The following is a 12,099-nucleotide window of genomic DNA, read 5'->3' as shown; positions in this document are numbered from 1 at the left end:
TTTACATACTGGTGGGGAGTATCAGAATATGTAATACACGAGGACAATATTGTTGAGTCACTTGTCGGGAAACACCAAAAGAACACTAACGCCAAATTTCTAGTGTCAAATTTCCACTTAACATGTCTTAAAGTTTGATGACTAGGACAACCAGCATTTACATTTCACACACCGCTACAAGCGACTATCATGAAATCTAATTCGTAGTGTTAAATTTGTACTTTTAAAAATCTCGCACACCGTAGAGCGAGAAAACAACCGAGAAGTTAGAATAGGTGACAGCTTTCTACAGGTGCACACCATTCTCTATAAAGCAACATTTCTGTAGTACAGTAGAACACTGACTGTCAGTCTGTTTAACGAGCTTGGACGTTGAATTTTGAAAATTCAATCAGTCGTTTCATTAGCTGGGCGAACAGATCAACAAAAAGCGACACACTCGAGCTATTGATATTCTGCAACACTGCAATCAGTCAACTTCTCCTTGACAGGACATTATCTGTAAACCCCACGCAAAACTCCTTTAGGCAATTAGTTAATTTCGATCAAACCCTACTTACTTATAGCGTTCTTAACAGATCTAGACGAGTACATTTGAGGAGATTGCTCGATTAGATATTTTGCTGGCGGCTGCTTTTTGGGTTGCATCAGACCAGCACAGTTACTAGATGGGAAGACTAACGCAATGTTAATTAACTGAATTGCATATAAATTTGTCAAATCTTTTGTCGCGTTTGACTTGACTCTGACCAAACACGAACCAAAATGCACCCTGTTGACTGGTATTCAACTGGTCCGGAAGCAATTTGCTTGGAAATCTTCGAAGTCAGATAATATACCGCTTAAGCAGACTACGTCGTGCCACTAATGAGGCAACCCATTATGCAATTGCCTCAGACATCGTAGATCACAGAAAATATGTCACCATACGAATTGGGCTCGGATAGAAACCACTGCATTTTGCTTACCTGCTCTATCAAATATTCATGTCTTACAACTTGTAAGAAATTTACATATAGCCCAAGTTTATGGTCCCGAAATTGGAAAGTCCTAGAAACTAAATAGACTAAAGATGTCCTTCGGAAGTTTGAAATAGAATTGGTTTGTATGTGTGAACAGAAGAGAATTACATGTAATTCAATAGAAACCACACTCTATTACCCGCAACTAAAATCGCTTTTACAGAAAATGCATTGGAAATGCTCGTGCCTATGGTGTACTTCACTGACACACTGAAACTACAGAATTATAATATGTATGTTATTCTACTTAGTGTTTTGTGTGTGATTTTGATCCAAGAGTACCAGATTGATAAGGATAACGAGTACATTTTGGCTACTGAACAATCGACAAACACGAAAGCGATCTTTAAGTGTGTTTGACTGTTTTTCATTTCACTAACTGGGATATCCTTGTAAATTCAAGGAGACGTAGCATCCATAGAATGATGATTTCTCTGTCATGTTCAAATGCTGAGTCATCCAACTGAACTGTGGAGACCAGATAAAGCATCAAATTGAGCATGCTAGTTGAATATGCTCAGCTAATCAGTGAGTAGTATCAGAGCACACAGTAAGGTCGGTTGCCCGACATCCCTAAAAGAAAACCACAAACTCGGCGCCTTAGGACAATTACATTCGGGGTAAGTTCAAAATGATGGGTCTGCTGGCTGTGAGGTGTGACGAAAAAGTACGTTTTTCCCAAGGAATCATGCTTCGTTGGTTGTTATTTGAAGATTAAAAATACACCAGTAGAATTTTCTGGCAGTAGCTGTAATTAGTGCAAAACGTTGCTAACCTGTCAATCAATTTTGGCCAACCTCACGTAATTTACAGTTTTCTTATCAGATCTAGACTATTATACTTGAGCGAAATGTCTGGTTTGGGAATTTATTGGATTGAAACCAGGTATAGAAATAATTGCCCGAAAGCACGATGCAGTGTTGACCGAAATAATTGTATAGAAAATTAATATAGTGTTGCCGCCTTTGGTTTTATGTTGAAAAAACACGTAAACAGAAATCTCCGCAGATTGCAATAGCCATTTCTAAACCAAGCTTCCTTGGTAGTTAGATGATGCAGATTATGTCAAACAGAATACGTTCCAATCAGTACATCTAATGGGGTAGGCCGGTACACCATTTCTACTTGTTGGGAAGGTTTCGTTTTGCTGAGAAGGTGTAAAAACCGCACAGTTTCCCAATGCTGAATATTCTCTATATTCAACTACTAACCTATACCTCAACATCTGTGAGCGAAATCGCCTTAATAAAAAGTTTTTTTATCAAAAATAGACAGCATCTCCAGATATTAAGCAAAAGACTTCTGAATTGTATAAACTGCTCCAAAAACAAATAAGTGTCCGTATAAATATCCACAGAAGAATATGACAGTAGAACTTTGATAAGAGGGAAAGACGATAAAGCATAATCGCATTGCCGAATATACACCAGGCCGCCTCATTACAAAGATATAAATGTATCGCGATATTTCAAATATCGTAGTGACTGAAACATGAGGCGGCCTGGTGCAGCACATTCAGTTGCCTGAGAACATCGTAAACGAGAGATTTAGCTGGGTTTCAGGTGAGTCTCTCGAAAGAACCAAATTAGTTTGCAAATGAGTGCATATTTGCTCATATTCATGGTACTTCAAGAAGATCAGTGATTCCGAACTCCAGTAGACCTCAAAACGCTTTTCAAATTGAACACGGTTGAAAAATGTTCTTTAATTGGTGCAACCATTTGGATTTGGGCAGCAGTGATATAATCTAATTCAGCATTTTTCATATTTCCTGTAGGAGTTTTCAGTCGTTTATGGCACATGTTGACAAGAAAAGATCAGCTAAAAACAACGCTCTATTTTTGTAATTTATTTAAACTAAATTTGGAATGTTGTCTATTGATTGAAAACCGAAATGACGTGCGCACTATATGCAAAAAGCGATCAGAACTGCCCCACTTAAAAATCAATAGCCTACTCGAGAGTGCTGTGGAAAATAATCCAGACCTAAACACAGTATCTGAGACAGAAAGCTTCTAAAAATGCCAGATAAGCCGGATTTTAGTATAGTTTTTAGCGCAAAAGTAACTTCTTTTCCCATACAATTCGTTGATAAGATGAGATATACCGGATAAAAGCAAATATTTGGATTGCAGACAGCAATTTGTTCTTTCGGCCGGACTGCTCAGCCGAAAGATTTTTAACGTCGAATAACGTTACATCTTCAATGCGATGTGAATAAATTTGCGTTGTGGGTCAAAGTGCCACAAACCTACTCATAACCTTTCCAATCTCAAAAGTGACAGGAACGTTCCGTTTGACTTCTTGTTTTAAGCAACTTTCTAGGGTCAGGCGATTGAAATATTTGGTTTACAAATCCAATTATATTGACGTTGTCATCGAGACCTAGCTAGACTAGTTAGAAATGATACGAACCTCTCATGGAAAAGGAAATCTTTGTCGTCCAAACAGACTCCACCTGAACAATTAACTTTTATTTGGCGGTGGCATGCAGTCGGCCTATGGGTCCGTGCAACTCAAAGGACGCATGACAAATGAGAAATACCAGGCTAACAATGTATGGAGAGGCGCAACGAAAAAGCCGGGGATGAGTTTGATGTACAGATCTCCCTGTCTACGTCTTAGGTGTTGAGTCTCTTCTTTCCTAATTCATCTAAGAATTCCTAATAAATAATAAATAATAAACAAATAAATATGAAAACACTACTTTTCTGCTAAATGATCAGATTGAGTGTGTTGTTACCTCGCAGTGTTATAGCCCTAACACTTTTCAGTAACTATTTTAAGATGAAGGTTTGTTGACGCATACTTTTCATGAAAGGATTCTCTCCCCAGCCATCGAATACGGTTGAATGTATAGGGAAGTGGTTTCACAGGCTGACAAACTGTCGTTTACCTGAGGCTAGAATCCGAGCCTAAATGGAGGTTTGACAGTATAACGTGCAGTGAACACGGTATACTCTTCAGTTTAGTTGAATTCGCTGCTGCTTGTTGCTCAGAGACTGGAGCATTGATTGGAGCTACCTCCGCGCTTTGCAACAACACGTCAGGACAATCGATGATTTGTTGTTCAACTTAAGCGCTGATGAATGTATAATTCAACCAATGAATTGGACCAGCATAAACGAGAGATTGGGCTGGATTCGGTTGATTCTCACGCCAAAACCGAATTCTTGAGCAAATGAAATATTAGTCCCAGCATAAACGAGAGATTGGGCTGGATTCGGTTGATTCTCACGCCAAAACCGAATTCTTGAGCAAATGAGAATATTCGTCGAAATTCGTCCAATTTGAGCTCAAGTAGAGAACAAGGTTCAGAGGACCTCGAGGGTGTACTACCTAGTGAACTTCAAGGTGAGCAAAGCCGTCGTGTGTTGCCGATGTGTTTTCAGCAACCCTATTGGTAATGTGTTAAGTCTACTTAATCTATGAATACTTCAAATGGTGTTGATCATAGTACAGGTTGGTCTTATTGACTCTCTTTCATTTGTCATGACTACAAACATTATTTAAAAAAAACTATCGCTATGCGTTATTATCACACTTGCCCTAGCACAACTGGAGGAGTGCAGGAATTCGCTGGAAGGGTTTAACTACATATTTTTTGCATCACCGACATCCTTCACTTTCAACTCATTGTAGAACATGAGTGCTCTTGAGCTTTCACTCTCAGCTAAGTGTCTTTTATCAATCTAATTGAGCAAAGATGGTTGGGGTGTTCAGTTTTTCTCGTTCAATGGTTTTCATTATTGTTTCCGGTCGCATGGTAATGGTTTAATCTCAAGAGTATTGGAAATTCAATCTTTGAAGCAAAGCCAACAAAACACTGACAAACTGTGTGTCAAAGTTGCCTGGCCTAGGGTTGTGTTACTCTTTTCGGTGGCAGTACGGTATTTGGTGAGTATTTTTCCAAAATAAATTGATAGTCGGAGCAGTGAAAAATATTAATTTTCAGATGACATATATTTGTTTAATTTTCATGCCCTCTTGTTCATTTTGAGGGCAAAGTAGACGAACTGATTTCACTGCATGCCGCAGTGTAACTTTGATTTATACTCGCATGCTTAGCCGCACTTAGGTATTTTGTTCCGTCCTTTTTTTCAAAACCAGTCCCTTTTATGGCCTGTCTTACATTTGAGGAAAGTTTGTTTTGCTAAAATAGAATCACTTACTTGCTTAATGATGCTGCGGATGGGAATCTAGAAAAAGTGGATTTTTATTCCGCTGTTCTCGATTTCCTACGTGGGTGGTTGAACGGATAATATGAATTCAGTTCCATTGGCAACGACATTCATTGTTATGGTATTTTCTTCTTATAAGGAAATCTTGAGCAGAAAATAATCGCTCACAAAAACAACTTTGCTTGTTGGAATAGTCCTTAATATCAGCTTTACTGGATAGGAAAAACGATCCAAACCTAGACGGGAAAAAGCGCTGTAGGAATCGATACCTCTTGAAGTGTTTACCGCCTGATAAGTTGGCAGGGCCTTAGAATTTCGATCAGGGTAGGTGTTTTTGTGAAACACCAAGAGTTTCGACACCAATGTGCAAAGTAGCTTCAATGAAATTATTCATAAATTACTATGTTAGCAATCTTTGCACTATGCTACCGACATTCTGGCTTGCTGAACACTATAGTGTACCGTAACTCGCATGCGCGTAAAGATGCATAGCGTTATCAGCACTTTAGGTTAAATTTCTAAAAATTCTCCCTAAATCTTGACAATATCACGTTTGTAAGTATGGTCTTCGTTTTAGGGTGAAATATAACGAGTTTCTACATAACCCACCCAAGTTCGTCGAGATTGTGCTCACACTGGAGTGCGGTGGACGTTTGAAGTTATCTCGTCTATTATGGTCTTTGTGACTATCCGCGACCACCCAAAATCTCAATTTAACTTTATAAGTTATCTTGATGTTATAGTCTACTCCCAGTTGACATTTGACCGGACTTCCCTTAAATTTTAAAGATCAGGTCATTCATATGATGACCTTTTTCATTTAATATTGCCAACTTGATTATCCGAAACCTCACCCTTCGTGCCACTTGCCGTGCACTGTGTACTATCTACATGTCATTTTTAGCGGGCTGCTAATAAAGGACTTAATTATAATCCAACAGCGCATTCGGCTTCTACCAGTGTATGGTAAAATCTTTCTGTTCCTGGAAGGCAACTTCTGTGTGACATGTAAATGTCTGGCAAATCTTGGTACGATTTCTTGACCGATTCACGCAGGCACGATTACCTGAAATCACCAAATGCGCAGCGCAAGTGTGCACGATGCTTGGAAGTGTTAACACTGTTTTGTTCCTCATCTCGCCCACTTGCTACTCTCAGAGTGATTCTTTCTTAGTGCTGAACTTATTGAAAAAATTCCCCAGGATTTTGAGCTGCCAGATCCCTTCTGATTTAATATCAGGTTACTGGTTAAATTCTGAATTATTCTCCTGCACGCCTCCTTTTTATATGTATATCTAGGCATCGAGAAAAAAAGAGTAATTTGAAAATTCTTCAGAAACAATGAACAAGGAACAATCTGTGTTGTATCTTGTCTCGTCTCGTCAGCAGTCTAGCCCCCAGAAAAAGTGCTTTAATGGAAAAATTGCAGTTTTTCATAATGAATTTCTTACGATACTACCAGAGACATTGGTAAAGAAAGTGATCCCACTAATCTTCGGTGCTATCCTTAGACAGATTGGAGTAGATCAGGCTTAGCGACCCTACGTAGCGACGGTGGTGCTCTTCTCAAGTCTGAGGGAGTGTCGTGTAATTTGAAGGCGGCGAAAAATGTTTCCATTTCTATGTGACTGCTGAACATGAAATTTCCTCAAACATTTGCAGAGATAATTTTGTTACAGTATCTTTATTCAAGGCACTGCACAAATGATCAAAACTACCGGAATAAGGACTCCGTTTAATAAAAATTTATTAAAAATATTTCCGGGAAGTCCAAAACCCGTGCCTTTAAATACGATAAATCTTGCAGCAAGTAAATGACTTTCGGTATCTTAGCCATCTGTCCTGAGAAAGCAAACTCTAATTTGAAGTGCTTTTTGCAAAAAGCAGTCAGTGAAAGAACAGTGGTCGTTTGATCCGTGGTTTACAATGGGGATGACTGCAGACGCTTTACTGATTGACACTGTGGCCAGCCACTAATGAGAATGCCGTCGGTACAGATCTCCCTAGAGAATCTCGGGACGCGCATCGCTGTATACCTTAGGAAAGGGTAAATCACAATTGATATCGCGCGCATTTGGGATTTTAGTGATAGATCGAATTCATTTGTCGCACAGTATATCAGTTGGGACAGAAACTTTCTAACACGAAATTAGCATAATGGATTTATCCTGTCATTTATTGGACGGAATCTCCAGAATTGTCGCAACGGAGCCAAGCACGCAGGTGTCTTTGCTAACCAGGATGAATACAACTCACAACTCGAAATGGCCTGCGCAGGAGGGGGAAGCTAAAACGATATCTAACTGGCTTGATACAGATGCTATTCAGACCAAGATAATTTGAGTACGTTTTTCCATTATGTGATATTAGCTCGCTCACTCTACTGCAAACAGACGAACACTTTGATGCTTTCACATCATCTCAGTAGGGATATATATATCAATACCTAAAAAAACGACTTATTAAGCAAATAACATCTAGAACAAGTGTAAGAACACCATTGTTTTTGCGGATGTTCTGATGACAGGCGTTAATTGAGGCAAATGAATAGAGCCGTTCTAGTTACCACAGACTGCCAACAGAATAATGGAATGTAGCCTAAGAGAAACTTCGATACATACAAGAACATCCTTTGGTTTGGTTTGTCTTCCTGAGTATGGTTAAATCCCAAATTTGTTCACACTTAAAAGTACACAGAGTACGGCCCTCTGTAACTGAGGCGTTTCAGTTTTTGTTTGCTGACAAAATATACAACGAACAAACCAAAACGCTTCCAGTGTCTATTGCTGCTAAACGAGCGACAGGTATCTGCAAAAGAACCTAGAAAACCGACAGCGAACAAAAAAGGTTTTACCTGTCTTCAGCCGCTCACGTTCAATTCGTTATTTCAGCGTTCTTATACAATATAACAAGATCTCGACTGATTTTAACCACCCAATGAATTTGCTCCTTTCACGGTAAATCAGGCGAGGTTACGTATGATGTTGATGAGATTATCTCTGACTGTTTCCCACTTTGATCTATGCTTTGCTTTATACCTGTGCCTAAGCGATCCTATAGAATTCATCTGGTTTCCAAGGCTCAAATGCTTTGCTGAAGTAGCACGTCTTCTGCCGGTCGAAGAATATCCACCTCGATGATTTAGTGAAACGAAAGATGAGTTATCGGGAATACATCAGAACCCAGTTTGAATATGTACCCCAGGAATATCGGATCCAGGGTGGCCAACAATTAGTTTCAATCAATCAATCAGTCAGTCAGTCAATTAGTGAATCGATCAATCAATAAGTCAGTTAGTCAATCAAGCAACCAATCAAATTAAGGGACGGAGTTTATATATTCGAACACCATAACTGAACGTTAATGAGTAAATAACTGAGGACTTTTTTGAATATGGTTTTGAATTTTGATCGTCCTGCAAACGACCTTCTGCCAGATAACAGCCTTTCCTGTTTTAAGGAAAATTGATACGAGAAACAGAGTTGCGAAAAATGGAATGTTGGAATTGAGTTCCTTAGCGATCATGCAACACCCATGTCATGATCAGGGGGGTTGGTAAGTGTGACTAGTTCGCGTTTCACTGATTAATCAGAACTAAAGAGGCGAAATCTGAAGATTTTGGAGTAGATAAATAAGTTGAAGCCGAGACCTTTTTGAGGATTGGGGATACAAATCGTTTCTAGTAAAAAAAGTGGGAATGATGTCAAAAAACATTTTAAAGAACCCAACGTTTTCTGAAGCACCATATCCCTTTGAGTAACTTCAGCATGACCTCGGTGTAGTACATTAAGTTTCTCTAGGTCAGTCCTAGCCAACCATACACAGGTGCAATCAAGGAACCCTATTTGGTCATGTATAGCATTTATTACGGCTATGAGGCATATTTCTATGCGCATATCATTCAGAAGCTGATGCCAGAAACACCAGGCAACGGAACGCTCAAATTAAGTTAAAATCCGTGATTCGATGTCTTTCTGGCTGGAACATTCGGTAAAAATATGACATCACCTCGCCTCAGCAGACAACTCACCCTTTGACCATCAAAAGAGAGGCATTCCACTTAAAATGAAAATAATCGCCAACTCATTGATTTCCACACATGTGCCAGTCACTCAACGTAGGGGCTAGTTTTCAAATTGACCGGCATTACGAATTTACTCCAAAACTGCGAATACCCTAATTAAAATGCTTCAGAAAAGGTGGAATTTGACATCGTCATTTATTTCAGAGAATTCGAGATATTGCTGTTTGATTATTCGTCAAATTTAAAATGTCCTTATTAGCACGTGGTTAGCAGGTAATTTCGTGGCTTTTATGAGGGTTTCGAATGCGGGTGGTCGAAATGTTAGTCCACTGTGGAAATGATGGAAGCTTACGCTGATAGCGAGCCTAGGTTAGCTATGCTTGCACGCAACGAATGTGGCTGTTGGTCTAATCAGTAGAAGACGAATCAATCATGAAGATGTGTACTCCTTATTGTCCTTGATTGTTCCACTTTGTAGGGACATGCATTTTTCGACCTCAAAACCACTTACTCCTCGCAAATTCATGCATGGAGAGTCATGTGGACATGATGTGTCAGCTACAAGCTCTTCGTAAGCAAGTGTGGCTTCTGTGACTCAATAATTTTTATTTTTGCGTCAACAAAACGAGCGAACATATTTGATACTTTACGACCAAAATAAACCTGGCAAGTGATCCTTCTTAAATTTATATTCAAAATTACTACTGTGAAAATCTTCACATATGATTTGTTATAAGGTAAATCCGTGGCAGAAATGATGTCGAAGAAAGGAATCAAAGTAGATGACTTAACGACTTACTATAGTCATAAAATTTGGAACTGGTCCAACGAAGAACAACAATAAAGGTCCGAACGAGCATAGTGGCTTGCAAGCAGTAACGACACACGCGGATTTTATGCGAAATTCCAATGCGGTGATGTGCTTTGTTAAGCCAAATATTTGGGAAACTGTTCCGTTCACTCGTGATTGGATGTTGCGGAGCAACTCGATCTGAGATTCTATTGGTCATTCACTTCTCGACCTTGATTTGATTATAACCAATAACGGTGAGACTACAAATAGTTTTACTGAATTTCCCACGACTCATGCGAAGCCATTGATACAAGCGCATATAAAAATATCTAACGGGATATCTATGACTAAATAAGTGGAAGGTCAGCCATACCGTTGGAAACGTGGGAAACAGCTGGCACGCTTAAACTGTTGTCTGCAACTACGTTGCTTGGTTAGAACAGATACGCTTGGCAAGTTAGTATGCTTGTTACACTCCGAGAGAAAATTCAGGTCGTTGACTCCAAAGGAAACAACTTAGAGTCCTACTTGTATGTTGCGAGCGAACTGATGATGACAGAAAACTATCGGAATTTCGAATGATATTTTAACTTTAAAAATTGTCGTTGACATTAATAAGTTCTTGGCACAACAATTAGAAATTAGCTCTTCAAATGCGTGCTGTGTAGCTTGAAAAAAAGTATGGTGTGCGCCATTGACTTGCTGACCAGACAACGGCTCAGAAATTGTGATAGAATAGCTTCTAATGGCGTGCCCATAGTGGAAACGTGACTAATCAACAGAGCCTTTGACCTGCATTAATTGAGCAACCACAAACACAACCGAAGAGAAATATCGATGGAATGGCGGTAGGTCGCCACAATTCCACTAGTGGGTGTATGGAAGGGTACTTCAGACAGGATGTTCAGGTCATTCCACTAGAAACGAGTGCTACACGTCAGCGGGTACCATAAAAATGTTTCCTTGAGAAGGCGCACTGATCGATAACAATAATCACTCACACATGCTCGCTAATACTCACTGAACATTAGCTCACTGTGACTGCAGAGATCTGATAGGTATGGAAGATACCGGTGACGGTCGTTGCTCCCGTATTACTTAAGTTGTACGCTAATAGATGTTCTAACAGTCATTCTCACTTCTCTGATCACACCTCCCACTGCCATTTATTACACAAACCCTTTAAAGCCTCGATTCCAGATGTTTAATTTTTTCATATGTTGGACAGAAGAAGACGGGCTGTACGCCGTATCCGATGACTCGCTGTGTTGAATTCAATGGAAGTGTTACGGTACATTGAGATAGAAACGTTTTGTACATTTTACAGCAAGCACATGAAAGTAGCCTTGTTTCAGTGGTGACACGGAACTCTGAAATTAATGTTTTTATCTTTGCTATAAAAATGCGTGTACACCAGCCCATTCAGGATGTACAAGCGTGCATTATTCACGTGATCTGCTTACAGTAACACAAATTATCCTGTTATCAAGCAATTGTGAAAGCCAGTGGTATGGAAAAACTAGTCCTCCCGTTTCGGCAACTATCTTCGTACAGTGGGGGTTTATGTATACATAACGGCTCAGAAAAGCCAACCAAACGCAGATGAGATGAAATCCCACCGAGTGACCTGGAACACAGGATGGGTAATGTTCAGAGTTAGGATACCGATTATTAAGGAGAATTACTAATTATCTGGATTTTTTCGCGCATTTGAACAGTGAGATAAGGCTATACTTTAATTTCCGCTGTATCTTAGCAATTCCTCAATATCTGGTACCCGTACGTTTAATTTTGAACGCAACTAAGCAGGAACATTTGGTGAACCAAAAATTGAGAATCCCAAATTCACATGTTATGATGTTTGGGATTACGTATATAGTTCCTCTAAAACACAATATCTAGAATCTCAAGGAGCTAACCAACTACTTCGGTAGTTACACAATGGATATTGACAGATGAACATAAGTAGACCTCCTGTTTGCTTGCGTCCAACTAGAAGGAATTTTTTCTACACACATTTCAAACAGCTCCTCTACTATAAAGCGACTACTGATCTATTTAGAAATTTAGCTGCCGAAA

The 12,099-nt window shown here is 39.4% G+C and overlaps 1 protein-coding gene across 1 annotated transcript in view; it reads right to left on the bottom strand.

Annotated features, from left to right (window-relative positions):
• T265_10847 (hypothetical protein) overlaps nucleotides 1-10,125 on the bottom strand; it is a gene marked incomplete at both ends in the record, with an annotated part of 102,250 nt that extends 92,125 nt beyond the window's left edge. The window contains one exon of the mRNA XM_009177332.1: nucleotides 10,027-10,125. The remainder of the gene's footprint in view (nucleotides 1-10,026) is intronic.
• Between the last annotated feature and the right edge of the window lie 1,974 nt (nucleotides 10,126-12,099).

The sequence above is a fragment of the Opisthorchis viverrini genome (assembly GCF_000715545.1).
Source record: "Opisthorchis viverrini unplaced genomic scaffold scaffold181, whole genome shotgun sequence".
Lineage (NCBI taxonomy): Eukaryota > Metazoa > Platyhelminthes > Trematoda > Opisthorchiida > Opisthorchiidae > Opisthorchis > Opisthorchis viverrini.
Note: the sequence above shows the minus strand (reverse complement) of the source record. Positions and strands in the feature narration are given on the sequence as shown.